At 36.3% G+C, this 16,811-nt stretch overlaps 1 long non-coding RNA gene across 1 annotated transcript; it reads left to right on the top strand.

Moving 5' to 3' along the window:
- The first annotated feature begins 1,281 nt into the window (after window positions 1–1,281).
- Window positions 1,282–14,863, top strand: LOC129480199 (uncharacterized). The gene is made up of 4 exons (XR_008656936.2): window positions 1,282–1,310; window positions 2,965–3,006; window positions 13,930–14,026; window positions 14,693–14,863. It is a non-coding gene; the product is annotated as an uncharacterized lncRNA (long non-coding RNA).
- The last annotated feature ends 1,948 nt before the right edge of the window (window positions 14,864–16,811 follow it).

Here is a 16,811-nt window from a genome sequence, read left to right as displayed (position 1 = left end):
ATTTAGTATATACCATAGTGTCTGATATATAGTGAGGATTTTATGAATGTTTGCTTGTTATTATTAACTCCTCAATTATACCCCAAAGATAGATGTTATTCAAGGATGGAAACCACAATGAACTAATGGAACTGGGTTAGACGCCAGAGTCCTCATACTCTTACATAAATTGTGTAAACTGGCTGACATGTTATGTTTGGCAGACTATATTTAGCCCACGGAATGTTTTCATTTTCAGATTTTGGTTGTTTCTCAATGTATAAAAATAGATTTCACAAATGAATTCTGATTTCCAGCTTTCATGAAAAATATGATGCCTCCAGCTTTGTTCTTGTTGCTTAGGATTGTCTTGGTTATACAGGCTGTTTTTTGGTTCCATATGAAATTTAAAGTAGTTTTTTCTAGTTCTGTGAAGAAAGTCAATAGTAGCTTGATGGGAATAGCATTGAATCTATAAATTACTTTGGGCAGTATGGCCATTTTCATGGTATTGATTCTTCCTATCCATGAACATGGAATGTTTTTCCATTTGTTTGTATCCTCTTTTATTTTGTTCAGCAGTGGTTTGTAGTTCTCCTTGAAGAGGTCCTTCACATCCCTTGTAAGTTGGATTCCTAGGTATTTTATTCTCGTTATAGCAATTGTGAATGGGAGTTCACTCATGATTTGACTCTCTTCTTGTCTATTATTGGTGTATAGGAATGCTTGTAATTTTTGCACATTGATTTTGTATCCTGAGGCTTTGCTGAAGTTGCTTATCAGCTTAAGGAGTTGTGGGAGTTGAACAATGAGAACACATGGACACAGGGAGGGGAACATCACACAATGGGGCCTGTCGAGGGGTAGGCGGCAAGGGGAGGAAGAGCATTAGGACAAATACCTAATGCATGTGGGGCTTAAAATCTAGATGACAGGTTGAAAGGTGCAGCAAACCACCATGGCACATGTATATCAATGTAACAAACCAGCACATTCTGCACATGTATCTCAGAACTTAAAGTAAAATTAAAAAAAAAGAAAAGGAAAAATATGAACTATCTGGTAATATTAGGCTTGCCAACCCAAATGGTAATCATCAGGGCTAAGTCATAACTGGTCTTTTTGTTACAGATTCTTAGGTTTTCTATAGTTTTTACTTTTACTATTATCTCCCCAACAATGATAGCAAATAATTGCAATTTGTCATGGTGTCTGCAAAGTACAAAAACATAATTCTTTTCTTAAATTTTTTCCGTAATGTTTGTGAACCTGGTGGTGCCCTCACTTTGTATGAAGTACACAGGCTTCCTTCTTTTGATTGAACTACCCAGGTAAATGAAATGAAAATTGTTTCCAAGCATGGGTCATTTCTTTGGATGCCATATTTTGTTGCTCCTCTCTGAGTCTATTTCCTCTGCAAATGTAAAATAATAAATAAAGCATACTTGCATATATGTATACATATTTTAACCAGTGGAATGCTGTGCTTAGTGAATCCTAAATAGAAATGCTAGTAGGTCTCAAAATAACATGCTGTTGAAATGTGTCCGGCTTAGAAATATTTCCTAAGCAAATCATTTTTAATGATCAAAAATGTTTGACATTTCTTGTTTATTTGAACAAAATGTGTCATTCTTTATATATTTTTTAATTATACAAATAATGCCTAAGGTAATCTTCCGTCTCCTTCATGAATAGACTATATTCATTGAGTTCTGTGCATCTTGCAGAAATAAATAATTTATTAGGTTGTGCAACATTTTCCATTTGGGCAGTATGTTAGCTAATTTTATTCAGCTTATATTTCTGAAATTTTACATTGGGGGTCAGGTGTAAACAACACAAACACACATACACACACACACAAACACACATACACACACACACATACACACAGGGAGAGAGAGACAGAGAGAAGAAATAGATTAAATCACACAAGACAATGGCAGTTTATTGTGTAAGCACAGCACAGTAAAACATACTAGATAACGGGCACACAACTCAGAAATAATGTATAAATCTTTATTGAAGTCTTTAATGGTATAAACAAAAATCCAGAGATATATTATTCTATTTACAATAAATCTACCCAACTTGACATTCTTTGTAGTATATAAAATCTCAAAGAAAGCAAAAATGTTAAAAAGATAATAGGAGGATGGGCATGATGGCTCACATCTGTAATCCCAGCACTTTGGGAGGCCAAGGCAGGAGGATCACTTTAGGCCAGAAGTTCAAAACCAGCCTGGGCAACATAGCAAGATCCTGCCTCTACAAAAATAAAAAGAAACAACTTTAGCTAGACATGGTGACATGCACTTGTAGTCGTAGCTACTTGGGATGATGAGATGGGAGAATTGCTTGAGCCCAGAAGTTTGAGGCTGCCACGAGCCATGATAGAAGCACTGCAGTCCAGCCTGAGAGACAGAGAGAGATCCCAACTCTCATACACACACACACACACACACACACACATGATAATACTAGAGTCTCAAGCAATATTTTCATAATGATATTTATTATTTAAATACACTTATCTTTCAATATGAAATATCTTTCATGCACATGTCTAGCCATGGTATAGACAAAACTACAGAAAGAATTTGGTACAGCAATTACAAATGATTATTTCTCCAATTGTGATCATTAATTTTATGGGTTTTGGCTGGGCAATGGGGTTCCCAACATTTGGTCAAACATTATTCTGGGTGTTTTTGTGAGGATGTTTCTGGGTGATAACACTTGAATTGGTAAATTGAGTAAAGTGGCTTGCCTTCTCCAATGAGTGTGGGTCTCATTTAATCAACTGAAGATCAGAATAGAGCAAAATGGTTGCGTTAAGAGGTTACTTAGCCTGCCTGACAGCTTGAGCTGAGACATTGATCTTCTCCAGCCCTCAGGCTGGAACTTATGTCATTGACTCTGAGTTCTCAGCCCTTCCAACTTGGACTAAATCTTATACCATGACTTCTCCTGTGTTTTCAGCCTGCCCACTGCGGATCTTGGGACTCCAGCCTCCACGATAATGTGAGCCACTTTTTAACTTCATTTCTCTGTGTGTGTGCACGCACGTGTGTGGGTGTGTGTGTGTTTCCATGTATAATATAGATTTATATAGAAGTATATATTTTATATACATATGTATAGACATATTTAGTTCTGTTTCTCTGGAGAATCCTAATACTCTTACCTACTTAAGACTTGCTTAAAGTAAAACTAAATGATTTCCTTTGCACTGGAATCTCACAAAATTGTAATTTTCTACAAGTCTTCCAAGGCAGGTGGAGGGACAACAAAACCTCCAAAACATAAGCGAAGTCAATTACATCCAAATGTGAAATAACATCCAAATGTGAAACACATTGCAAACATTAGAGAAACAGTATGTCCTTTTTTTTTTTAAGATGGAGTCTCACCCTGTTGCCCAGGCTGGAGTGCAGTGGCGTGATCTCAGCTCACTGCAAGCTCCGCCTCCTGGGTTCAAGCAATTCTCCTGCCTCCCAAGTAGCTAGGATTACAGGTGCATTTCGCCACACCCAGGTAATTTTTTTTTTAATTTAATAGAGATAGGGTTTCACCATGTTGCCCAGGCTAGTCTCAAACTGCTGAGCTCAGGCAATCTGCCTGCCTCTGCCTCCCAAAGTGCTAGGATTACAGGCGTGAGCCACCATGCCCAGCCCGAAACAGTATGTCTTTACCCATGTTTTGTGCTCTCTATATTCCTTAAATAGTCTATTTGCATGGAAAAAAAATGAGTTCTCAAAGATGCTACATAAGATGTTACTTGTACTAAAAATAGTTGTGGCTCCTAAAACAGTATTACTATTGCTCATTTTGTAATGGGAGGTAAATTTATAGAGATAGAGTCTCATATCTACTTTCTTGACTAGAAACTTGAAACTGATTTCAAAGATCATTTACCTGAAATGAACAGGATCTGATCTGTTTCAAGAGTAACAATATTTCTGAAGTTAGATACATTTATTCCCAAAAGGCCTTTCACTTCTACCACTTAATGTGATGCAGCCCTGCCATCTCCCAAATTTTAGCTCTTGGATTTTCTATCTCCTACAGAGTAACAAAGTGTGTGTGTGTGTGTGTGTGTTTGTGTGTGTGTGTGTGTGTAATTTTAATGTTTCAAAGCATTAAATTACTTTTAGGAAAATATCTATTTTTAGTTACATAGGTAGAAAAATCAAGAGTTAAAATATCTATTAGGGAAATGTATCTGCCTATCTATCTAAAAATTAGATATCTGCCTAATAGTAATTCAATGCGTTGAAACACTTTTTTTACCTGCTAAGATATAACAACTAGGAACCATCATTTCTGATTTCTCGAATATTATTAGTTACAGTGTTGCCTGTCTTAAAGTCCATACTTGGATCCTATATCCCACGACTTAGGTGAACTTGCCATCACAAACCAAGTTTTTAGGGACCACTGTTTGTGCATCACACCATTACTTAGCCTCAGTACTCCAGCAAATCATTTTTAAACAGTACATTGGTATGACTTCTTTTTTAATGGATGACCACACATAATCCTTTTATAACAATTCCTTTCTTTGAATGCTTTTGCTATTCAGATTTCCAGATAAATGCCCTTCTACTAGCCTTCTGTGATCCTCCCCATGAGCAGCCTCATTTTGTTTTTCTCCTTTTCTTTTACTTTCATTTCTCTCCAAAGCCCCTTCCAAATCTTTCACCACTATTACTTCTTGCCTTCTCTCATTTATAGCATCATCAGTTCCAGGCCAATTCCCCTCTTACTACTTTTTGCCCAGCCCTCTCCTCTGTCCCATAAATACCCTTCAGAAATTTTTTTCAAACACTCTTTTGACATCTTTCATTCAAGTGAAACCTGATAAGACGGTATTTTTCACAAATGGATTCTACGTAACTCACTTTTACTCCAGCGAATATTGTTACCCCCATCCTTCAACAACTTCTCCTTTTGGAATTCATATAATTTGAATAATCCACTCCCTTTATTTAATTTATGCTTCACCCTCTGGGACACTCTGCTGAATTGCCTAGTGCTTTGTACATGTGGCAAACAGATTGTGTTACTGCTGTTCGTGTTAGTGGTGATGAGTGGTAGCAGTGGTGGTGGTGTGCTGGAGATGATATTTAATTTTGCTTTTGTTTTACTCACAATTCTATTCCTGAACAACCTGTTAAAATCTTGGCTTCACAACATATTTTTTTACATTCACCAGTGACTTTGACCTTAATTACACTTCAACCTCTCTGTAAAAACACCCCCAACTGTTATTTCTTTTAAACCTTGAACTCGAACCAAATCATTTGGCTCTCATTATCTTCCTCCCTTGCTACTTTGTTTCTTGTGTGATAGTCACAACATTGAAAGACGTCCCCACCACCTCTAGTATCCCTAGGACTTTTTGTCTTCTGCTATTCCCACATGACATCTCCCAGGTAAGGGTACAACTCAGTGTCATTTTGCTCTGTTCCTACTCTTAGACTGTCCAGCTTTTCTAGAGGAATAAAGAAATCTCTACTGAAGACACTGTACTCACCCATTCTGGGTCTTCAACTATTGTTGAGTAGAGTTGTATTAATATGTCGAATCTCAAAATTTCCCTCAGCCTGTCATTCCAAGCCTTTTTTAAGTTTTCTGGGCCCTCTAACACTACTCTGTCCTCTTAACTAAAGCAAATTACCTCCAATCCCCCTCCACTGAGAAGATTGAAGCCATCTTATGTGAGCTCCCCCATCTTTCCTCTTCTGCAACTTAACATTTTCGTGTATCTATATCTTCCTTTATTTTCAATGTACCATCATCATAAAAGAGTTCCTGGAGGGAGTCCCATGGCATCCAGAGGTTAAAGCAACATAGGGCTAAGAAGCCACCTTGAGGGGCCTCTATTAGAAGGCTTGAGCCTCACACTGGTTCGCATACACAGAAGTTAAGAGATCTGGCGTAAATCAACCAACAGAGGCTGTAAGCAGGGGAAGGACTGAGTTGGGAGCAGAGATGAGGGGGAGTAGAGACTTCCCTCAGTCTCTGTAACAAGGACATCTTTCAGAACCTGCAGTGGGATGTAGTGAGGAAGCTCCCAAAGATAAATTTACTCCCTTCTTAGCACCTTGGAAACTGTAAGCCTCAGAATTAGGGCCTTCTTGGAACTTCAAGAATGAAATGGGTAGTTTCCCCATCTCCTGTGACTTACAGGAGCTTAAGGGATGTGGGTATTATGAAGCTTTTGCCTACAATCCTGTGCCACAGATGCACATCTGTAGGAGTCCTCGACCTGACCATCAGGCCCTGTGTATCAGGTGGAAATGGAGCCAATGTCCCAAGTTAGATGGAAGAGAGTGGGTGAACTGGGAGTCTTTCTCACTTAGCAAGGGGAACTCCCAATATTAGAAAGCTAGGGCACTGCGCCCCAAGACCTCTAACTTTATCCTTGACTTCTTAAGTCTTCCAGGCCTGATAACAGGTCTCAGAGTGACTGGGTAATGGCAAACCTGGCCATTGCCAGGGAATGGTCAGGGTCGTCTGGGAGTCTGTTTCTCTGAAAACTTTGTTGAAGCCCATGGCTGGAAGGAGAAACTGAGAAGCTGAAGAATTCTCCTTCCATATGAAGTTACCATGCTTTGTCTACACCTCCCATATTCTTCAAGGTCCTATAGTAATATGTTCTCAAATTCTCATCCTCTGTACCACTGACTCACACTTTCCCTTCTGCCTACCAGATTCCATCCTCTTAAAAAATAACCTACACTTCTTCTTGACTTTTGAATGTCCATTCTTTACTTCAGCTGCTTCCATTTAACAAAAATGTTTAAAGTGATAGCATGTGTGTGTGTGCACATATGTGCACCCATTTGTATTGGGTATGTCTGTATGTGATAGCTATATCTTAGAAAGGAAAAAGAAATCTCAGAACCCCCAAACTGATTATGCCAATGGGAAAGTTAAGCCTACAGATGGAGTCACTTAAAACTGCCACCTTTTTTCAAATGAATAGCTGCTACTTCACAACCTTTCTTAAAGCTTTATATACATCAGCCAGACTCCCACAAAAAAGGCAATCAGGCATCTCCAGATGCTTTCTGGCCTCAAAATCTTTCAATATGCATATCTTCTCATAAAACAAGAATGTGTCAATTTAAAGATCTGTGATCCAAGTCTAGCTCCTAAAACTAAAGCCTTAGATTTCACACTGATTGATAATACTTCTCTTCCTAGGTACAGAACAAGGATGAGATCAGTCATTCTTCTGCCTATCCACCACTACATGTCTTTCCCTCATTAAGGAAATGTGTAAATACTAAATCTCCTGAAAACCCCTTCAGATAACACTGGCCACAGAGGCATCTGTGACTCCTATTTTTTTCCAGGCACACCCTCAAGCTCTGACTTAATGAACCTCCGTTGATTGAGACTCTTGACTCATCACTCATTTCAGTTAACAATCTATATCTATATTTGTTTAATCTACTTCTTCAACTGTAATCTACTTTATATCTAACCCTCTTTCTTCCTTCCTCTTCTTATCTTTCCCACTACCCTCAATTTCAGGCCCTTATTGCCACTGTCTGAAACTATTTAGTATTGCCTTCAGTTTCTGTTTTCTCTAATATGTTTCACATGATGCTGACAGAATTATTTTCTAAAACAAAAGCTATTGTGTTAATTGTTTGGCTTGCAAGTGACAAAAACACAACTCAAACTAGTTTAAACAAAATTTAGGAATTTATGAATCATAGAGTGTGTTGTTCGACCAAAAACAGGAATATATCTGAGCCTCCAAAAATCATTAAAATTAAAACATTTTAAAACATCAGAATACCTTGACTATATTTCATCTGTTTTCTCCTTCCCATGTTGGCTTGATTAATGTATTACTTCTTCGTATGATACTTCGCTTTTCCTGTTCCCTTGTGGCATCAAACATGGTTTTGTACATTTCTTGAGCTTTGTTGCTTTACTATCTAACTTTCTAAGTTTCAAGTCCAATATAGGAAGAGATTCATTGGCCACCTAAGTGTCCACCCTTTGAATGAACCAAGAGTGATCAGGAATTGAGTCAGTTTATAACATGGTTGCTACAACAACAATAATATGTAGTTTTTACTAGCAAGAGAGAAGAGACGGGGACAGGTGATCTCAGAGGAAGGAAAGAGCCATTTCCAAAGGAGAAAGTTCAGAAGAAAAACAATAGATCTTCGATACATTTGTATTTACAAGCACTTTTTACAGCAATTGACACACAATAAGTATTCCATATGACTCCTGTTTCTTCTCTTCAATTGTCTTTAGGAGCTTCAAATTACCTTCTCAGCCCACCACATTTTCCTAACTTTTATGTAAGCTAGTCAGCCAGAGTAATGGGTTTTGTCTTCCCTAAACCAATGTAATACATATTAACATAGCCTTTATATCCTGCCCCTTCTGTTCTCCTCTCCTGCTGAGCAAACACAGGTGGTTTCCTTAACATTAAGCTTCACAGTCAATGCAGTTTTCCCTAAGATGGCTGTGTGGTATGCTGGAAGGATTATGAAGACTGGAGCCTCAACTCTAAGATTTGTAATCAAGTTCTACTAAACCATAAAACCAGGCAAGCCAGGGCTCCCCACAGTACAGTGGCATCTGCTTTACAGGATTACTTCAGATATTGAGATAACTGTGAAAGGACATTGTAAATGTTCAAGCAGTTTCAAATATTAGCAAGAGGCAGCAAGTTCCTAAGGTGAAATATGGCATAATGGGAAAAGCCTCAAAGGTTTGAAAAAGGAACTATCGAAGAAAAATACAAAAAATGCTAGACAAAATACATATAACTTCAAATACAATGAGAAAAAATGAGATTGTTTTTGTTCTGGCAAAAATAGATAGGATTTTTAAAATAAATATAATTCTTCATCTTTTTTAAAAAATGTAAGAAATGAGAAAATAACATTGCCAGGAGAAGACCAAGAAATGGTAATAAAAATATCCTGCCTCTTCAGCTACGGTTGTACAGAAGATGACAGCTTTCCTCCCATTTAACTTAGGCAAGACTGAAGGACTCAGTCAGTAATGAGTAATTACGAGTTATCCCATAGAGAAATCACAATACTAGTAGCTGGAAGATTCAGGGCAAATCACTTATTATCTCAAGTCTTGCGTTCCTCACATGGGTAAAGAAAGAAGGGACTCAATAACCCATGATAGTTCTTCAAGATCTAAATCACTATTACATAGAAACCAAGTATTACAAGTAAAACTGAGAATTCAATATCTATACTATGATAGTCACAATTATACCATGCACAATAGACAATGCAGTTAAAATATTTAACATCAGGGTTTTAATAATTCATCAGATTATTATAAAATAGTAGAGATTTTTTGGAGTTTTGTTTTCTTTTGTCTCAGATTTTGTGTTTTCTTCCTTTTTACTGAGCTGCAGCTTTACTGAGATCAAATTTCCTATTTATTCAATGTTGTTCCCTCTAAAAAAGTATTTTATTTTGAAAAAGCAAGGGATGCTTTCAAGATTTGTAATCTAAAATATAGCATTCAATTTCAACTATTAAGTTTAGAAATAAACACAAATTAAATTTAACTAATAATTTTGAATTACTATATTCCATTTTCAATTAACATTTTTTCGAAATTTCTTTTCTGGAATTATCATTTCATACAGTTTTTATATCCATGAGATTTTCATTTTAGTTACCATGTTTTCTTTTCACATAATAAATGAGATGAGTACAGAAGGAAAGTAATATTTACATAAAACATCTCAGAAAATATACTATTACAAATACCAAATATCACCATCATAATGACTCAGATCTGTTTATTTAACCTCTGTAAAATTAAAGCTTCCATATTTTTATGGTTTGATATTTATGCTTTCTAAAAGGAGGTTATCTTAATTTCAGAGAAGAAATATTGGTCCGTGAATTTTTTAAGAAATAGCGAAGTGGAAATACACAACATAAAATATAAATGTAGGTTGTTTTCTGTTTAATAACGTATTATAGCTGGGCTTCTTTACCTTTTTTTCCAGATATTTTTGAGAAACTACCCAGAGTTACTTCAGAAAACCACACTATCTTTCAAATGCCTTTATATAAATAAGGCTTATGTAGAAAAGCCTTTTGTATTCTCAAAACAAACAGACATATTTGCTTCACCTTGTCCTGGAGTACCAGTAGACAGACAATACATATATTTGGAGCACAAAGAGAACAGGGGTAGCAAAAAATGTGTATATAAAAATATATGACTGTATTTATAAAGACATTTAATATTTAATATTTCAAAAATGGAAAAAAATTAAACCTCAGCTCTCCTTTCTCACAGCTCTGCTATCATCCAGTATTGAACGTATATGTGCATGTGCATGGTAGAAAGGAAAATGAGACAGAAACGCTTTCTGTGCTCTGTTCCAGGAACCTACTGACAGTATTCTTAACCATCCTTCCTTTGAAGCATTCTTGTTTCTTGTCTCATTCGCTTCCTTTTCTTCCTTCCTTGAAATTCGAAAACAAGATTTTCATAAAATAAACTGTCAGAAAGAAAACCTATACATTATGGTAGTTTTCAAAAGCTGTTGAACAGCATGTAAATACAGTAAGTGCACTTATCATCAACAAGAAGCAGCAGAAAATTTTCTCAGTGATCTGTAGAGATGACTTTTATTTTTCACAGATAAAAGAAGGGAAAATAAGTGATTTCTCTACTTGACATCATAGTACTTATAGAACTCTTAGGTGAAAAGAATCCAATTCCAATAATATTTGAAAGGCAACTAGACAAGCTCTATTTAATTTGTCTAATAAATGTACATTTTGAGTGGTTATTGATATAGGAACTTCTGGTTCACCCATGTTTCCCTTAAAAAATTAAAGGTTTTTTTTTTTTTTTTTTTTTTTTTTTACTCAAAGACTATACCAATATTCTTAGTAATGATTTCTTGCAGAATTGGCCTCTTCCCATCCAAGGGGTACAACAGTTTAAGAGATTAAAATGTATTATTTAGACAGATTTAGTTAAAGCAACAATAACAACACACACACACACACACACACACACACACATAAACCCTCCTAATGCTATCCAAGTATCTGTTGAAAAATTCATTAGGGCTTTTGGCAGCAAGAAAGACACTAATAAATATTAAACATCTGATAGGACCAAACACTGGGAATAGCTTTCCTCATGTAGTCTTTGCAACCACCCTGTGATATGGTTATAATGATCCATATTTTATATCTAAAGAAACCATGGCTCGATAATAAGTTGTGCAGCACAAGTAAGTTGCATAAACAGTAAGTGATAAAGCAGAATTGCAATCCAGATTTCTCTAGCTGTAAAATTTGGATTTGTTAACCAACACTACTGGTTTTCTAGTGTTCGAATTTGTAGCACTAACATTTAAAAAAGAGAGAGAGGGAGAGAATGGCAGACAAAGAGCTATATAGGATTGCCACACTCTCCTTTTACCAAGTGCATTTAGCCATTAAAAATCAAATGAGTGATTTGTTTCTCTTCTTAAGCTGAAAAGTTATAGAAAAGCAACAGAGAATTTTTTAAATGTTCATTTTCTGCAAAAGAAAGAGATAATCTTGTATGACCTGCAGATTCCAAATTAAGTATGACTGCTAATATTAAATAGAAAGTGAAAAGAACAGAAGAACATAGGATAAAGTACCAATACAACTCAGAAAATATCAGCAAAAATTGCATGGAGAGATTCACCATGAAAAAGAAAAGCTGCATTGCCTACTTATTCCAATACAGGCACTGGTGTTACCAGGACTGTTGAAAGAAATCCTTTACACTAATTAGCTCTGGGGAACACAAATTAAGGTCTGCATGAAAATCACATAGTTCATCCAGAGCCATATTTTATGACAACAAATGTAGTCATTGGAATATAAAGTTTTGAAAACTTATTTAGCCCTTCCTTCTCTTTCAACACTACAAAGTGTGGTACAGGACAATACAATCTGAAGAGGCTATGGACAAAATGCAATTTAAGAAGAAACTGAAAAATGCACAAATGTCCTTTAGAGTGAAAGCCTTAATGCTTTATTCTGAGATCAGAGAGAAGACAAGGCTATAAGAAGAAATATGTAACACTAATTCTGAAACCAATTTATCTGTATACTAGGGTTGAACAAGTAAGTAAACACATTATACATGATGAGAGGCAGGATTCTCACCAAGGGAGAAATAAGTTACAAATAAGCAAAAGGAGATGCTAGAATAAACATGATGGCGTTGGATTAAAGTCAGAAGTATCAATACAGACTAATTTTTAAAATACATTTTCTGATAAGTAGGTACAAAATAAATATAGATGGATGTATGTAGAAATAAATACACCATTCTCCAATAAAATGAACCAAAGCTCCTTAGAAAAGTGGTTGATTCTAGGGCTGGGGAAGAGAATACACGAGGTTAGCCAGGAACGTCTCATGATGCCAGAAAGTACGAACGACCTCTCTACCCCCACAAAAATAATGAAGAAATATCAAAAAGGCACATGAACAAATGTGAAGGAGCTCTAGATGGCCAAAGCTGGAATAACTTGAGCAAAACAGTAAATGTCAGTAGTTGTTTTATAATCCAAATAATAAAATAAATATTATGAATTTATATAAATGAATAAATGAATAAAATAGGAGACAAGTAATATCACATCTTTACAGAAGAATTCAAATTAATAAATGTAGAAAGAATGTTAAGAGGGTAGATCTTATATTAAGTGTCATTACCACAAAAAACAAACCAACAAAAAATCAAAAACAAAAACATGATGGCACAAAGAAGTTTTGGAAGGTGTTGGCAAGTCTATTACTTGATTGTAGTGATGGTAATACAGGTGTATGCATATATCCAAACTCAAATCGTACACATTAAATAAGCATAGTTCTTTGTACATCAGTTATAACCACAATACAGCTCTTAAAAAATAAAAGCACAAGTATTTATTTTATAAGAAAGAACAAGGAAGGGAGGAAGGAGAAAAGGAAAGAGAAAAAGAAAGAAAGAAAAAGGAAAATAGAAAATTACTATAAGAACACCACAGTAATAATTGCCACAGGCAAGATTCTCTAATAGATACTAAACTTAGCGGGCAAAGTTTAAGAGAAAACAGGATATTTGCATAGTCTCAAGTATGTTCTTCCAATATGTATAAATTATAAAGGAAATAAAACAGTAACTTCATGATAGAGAATCCTAGAAGACATCACTTTAGCCAAATGGTCAAGGTTAACATCAACAGTAGCACAAACTGATACTATGTATCCCTTAATATAATGCACTGAGGGGGGCACATGGTCACGTCTCCTCCATGGCACCTTTCCCAAAAACGTGTAGCCTCAATCTAATAATGAGAAAACATCACACAAAACCAAACTGAGAGACACTCTACAAACTAACAGGTCAATATTCTTTGAACATATCAAGGTCATGAAAGACAAGGAAAGACTGAGGAAACGTCCCAGATGGGAAGAAACTAAGGAGACGTGGAAGCCGAATATGACCTAGGATTCTGTATAGAATCCTGAAAGTGACAAAAGGACATTAATGCAAAAATTTGTAAAATCTAAGCAAGTTCTGTGCTTTGGTTAATAGTATTTGACCAAGGGTAATATTTTAGTTTTGATACATTCTCTGTGGTTACATGTCAACATAAGTGCAAGCTAGGCAAAGGATATATTAGAACTCTCTTAACTGCATTTGCAAATTTTCTGTAAACCTAAAATTATCTCAAAATTAAAATAAAACTTAGAATTAAAATAAGTGAAACAAACATATTCATTATTTAGTTGGCGGCACAATCACATAAATAGGGACCACTACAAATGAATTTAAGATGTTGGATAAATATATCAAAGACAACAACAAAATAGATGTTTAATCATTTAGCAGTATCATAGTTGCTATTCTGAGACTGTTGCATTGTTAATATAGGATAAACCAAATGAGAAATTATTTGAAATTCTATCAACCCCAATGTTCCTGAGAGCCAGGCTTTTCAGCGTGAGATAACAGGGAAAAGAGAAAGAAGGTAAGTACGTAGCCCTACCGTCCGAATTTGAATTAAAAATATCAGTATGAACTCGCCGGGCGCGATGGCTCACGCCTGTAATCCCAGCACTTTGGGGGCCGAGGCAGGGGGATCACGAGGTCAGGAGATTGAGACCAGCCTGGCTAACATGGTGAAACCCCGTCTCTACTAAATATACACAAAATTAGCCGGGCGTGGTGGCGGGCGCCTGTGGTCCCAGCTACTCCGAAGGCTGAGGCAGGAGAATGGCGTGAACCCGGAAGGCGGAGCTTGCAGCGAGCTGAGATGACGCCACTGCACTCCAGCCTGGGCAACAGAGCGAGACTCCATCTCAAAAAAAAAAAAAAAAAAAAAAAAAAAAATATATATATATATATATATATATCAGTATGAACTCATGACAATTTAAACGTTTTTCCTCTACTTATGTCCAGTAAAATCTCTAGAAACAATGATTAACCCAGCAATAAAGAACACTCGAAGAAAACAGATAGGGGTCTCCCAAATATCATTTCCCAGTGAAAGGAATCAGGGTTCTTTGGAGAAATAAATGATTCCAGGTCTGGCATAGGACATGTATAAGATACAATTAGAATAGATAGTCATGCTAGATAGCAAGATGGGACAATGTGAATATCAGTTGGAATAATAACTTCAACTTTGTAGCAGCGCAACAGAAGTTTCATAACAGTGTAACTCCAGCAGGACACCTCCACATGAGTGGCTTTCCATAGTACCATACCGGGCAGATTGCCAGCAAGTTCTACCAGCTTAGCACCACAGTGACTTCTCTGTCATCTGGTGAGCCCATGATCACCAATAAAGGTCTGGATCTCAGCCTGGACTCTCTTCCTTGGGTATGTCTCTCAGCCCAAGGGGTACAGACTGGTGTTTATACCTATTACAACTATATTCTTTAAAGCAATGCTTACTGCTTACTATCTCATGGCTCATTATTACAATGCCTTGTTATAATTAACAATTGTTCATATTAGTATTTTCCTATGCAAGTTAATGTGTGGTTTCTGTTTCCTGACTGAGCATAAGAAGAAGTGAATGATAGTATGAATGGGGCCAGATTGGTCATGAGTTGATAGATGTTAGGACTGCGTGATAGCTCCATGTGGCTCTTCTACTTTTGTGTATATTCGAAATTCTTCATAATAGAAAGACAGCTAAAAGCAGCTTTACATTTTTTCTGTAATGAGCCATATAAATATTTATACTGAGTCATAGAAAAAAGACTGTGAAGAGTTTTACTCAAGTTTTGCCTACCAAGTGAGTTGTACCAAATTTACCAAAAAAAAAAAATAGCTTTTAGAAATCTTTATACATCAGAATTGTGGATAAGGTACGGAAAATTTAAATATACATATATGGTAATGGAATTATTTAGAGACCTAGGAAGAAATGAACTGCATAGTCAAATTAGCATTATTCAAGGGAGGCTTAATTAAAGAGAATATTTTCAAAGGTACAAGCATTGTGAAGATACTAAAAGCAGTTGTTACCAATCCTGCGGCCCATAGATAGAGGTGAGAACTGATATCAGAAACAGTTGTAGAAAAGGATATCCTGAAAGATTGTAGAGTACAACAGTCTGAGGTGACATCATAGAAAGTCCTTGACTTCACTCTCCTGCCTCTTTCAGATCTATGCTGAACCTAACTGGAAACTGGGTGGCAAGAGTTGATACAGTCCACACAGGTCGGCCTCCTGGTCAGAGATCAGAGTAGGACAGGATGAAGAACACATCTGGAGGGTCAAAGAGAAGCTATGACAAAGGGCAAATACTTAAAAAGTACAAATAATGAATGATACTGGGTTACAAAGGAAAGGATGAGGACAGAGAATAAGAAACACTACATACAGTTGTGCATAGTAGCAAACTAAGAAATTAATATCCAATGTAGTAGAATGTGAGAAGTATTATATAAATTTATGAAGATAACAACCAAACCAAAAACACAATCTTTGTCAAATATCAAAAAAAAAAACACATCTCTCCAAGCCAAAAAAAAAAAAAAAAAAAAGTTGCCAATGGCGTTTCACAAATGTTGTAGTCACCTAAATAAATACCTACCAGCAAAATTTAAGGGACTGTTTTTCCCATAGTCTTACAGAATGTGCTATATAGCTTGGATATTTGCTAAGCTTATATGTAAAAAATGATGTCTTAATGTAGCATAATCCATTTTATCTTTATTAATTTAGGATGCAGCTATTTGTGAACATTCTACTCCATTTTATTGGTCTATTCATTTGTAAGCATTATCACATTATAATTATACAAGACTTTCAATATGTTTTCATACCCGGTAGGACTAGTTTCTCCATACTTTTTATAGTTTGAAGACCTTTCCAAAATATTACATTTTGTTTATTTTTTCATAGGAACTTTAGCTCACTCAGTTAAAAAAGAAGCATGTTGGATTGTTTTGTTTTATTTTGTTTTGTTTCGTTAGACTGAGTCTTGCTCTTGTCACCCAGGCTGAAGCGCAATGGCACAATCTCGGCTCACTGCAACCTCTGCCTCCCTGATTCAAGCGATTCTACTGCCTCAGCCTCCCTAGTAGCCAGGATTACAGGTGACTGCCACCACGCACGGCTAATTTTTTTGTGTTTTTTAGTAGAAATGGAGTTTCACCATGTTGGCCAGGCTCCAGGCTGGTCTTGAACTCCTGACCTCAGGTGATCCACCCGCCTCCACCTCTCAAAGTGCTGGGATTACAGGTGTGAGCCACCACACCCGGTTGCATGTTGGTTTTTATTAATGACACTAGGT

This window comes from Symphalangus syndactylus, chromosome 4 (assembly GCF_028878055.3).
Source record: "Symphalangus syndactylus isolate Jambi chromosome 4, NHGRI_mSymSyn1-v2.1_pri, whole genome shotgun sequence".
NCBI lineage: Eukaryota > Metazoa > Chordata > Mammalia > Primates > Hylobatidae > Symphalangus > Symphalangus syndactylus.
Note: the sequence above shows the minus strand (reverse complement) of the source record. Positions and strands in the feature narration are given on the sequence as shown.